Here is a 917-nt window from a genome sequence, read left to right as displayed (position 1 = left end):
ACAATATTACTGTTATTTGAATAATTATATCTATTAGATACAAGTACTTTTAGGTTTTAAAGGCTTGGTAAAAATACTATAACTTTTAATTAAACTAGGGGAAATTACACTTTTTTTGGTGCAATTTTTCCCCAATTACCAGTAAGGTTAAACTTTTAAAATATGTTCTTGGATTTCATGTTTTATTAATTATTAGTATTTTTACTCTTCATTTGTTTAGTGTTTTTCTTACAGATTTCTGTGTTTTTTAAAATAAAAGATATTAACTTTAATCTTTTGTACTTATGCAAAAAAAGTCAAATTTTTTTTTTTTTTTTAGTTCTTTGCCTTTTGATTTTAATTGAATATTTTCTCCAATATGTAGAGGTTTTTAAAATTTTTATTTGGTCAAATCACCTCCCCCTGCACACCTCTCCCAACTCCTGTGTCTTCCCCTTATATGAGTCTGATAAATATTCAATTGTTTCATTTAATTTTTACATTTTTTCATATTTTAAAAAAATGTGTCTATTCTTAAATTTTTTTGCCCTTTATCAAAGACAAATAAAAGGAAATATTGGATAGTATTAGGGATTAGGGAGGCATTTCACCAGCAGACATGATATTCAAAAGCATTGGTAGATGGCTGTGTTAAGAGAGGAATAGGGCATTCAGACAGCTTTCAGTGTGTGTCCACTGTTTCAGTCGTTCAAAGGCCTGTTTTCCTGGCTTTTCCACTTATTTGCCGGGCTGACTGTAGTACTGAATGGAGTGTTACGGGAACTTGCTGTAGACTTTGATTGTGTTCTTCCTATTTCTCTTTCTTTTCTACCTGATTTCATTTTGATCATGACTTCAGTTTAGTTGATACATTAATTTATCATGTAATTATATATCTATAAAGTATTATTGAAACATAATATAAAATATTGAGATAT

The sequence above is a fragment of the Hipposideros armiger genome, unplaced genomic scaffold, assembly GCF_001890085.2.
Source record: "Hipposideros armiger isolate ML-2016 unplaced genomic scaffold, ASM189008v1 scaffold_1445, whole genome shotgun sequence".
NCBI lineage: Eukaryota > Metazoa > Chordata > Mammalia > Chiroptera > Hipposideridae > Hipposideros > Hipposideros armiger.
The sequence above is the reverse complement of the archived record's forward strand: the minus strand, read 5'-3'. Positions refer to the sequence as shown.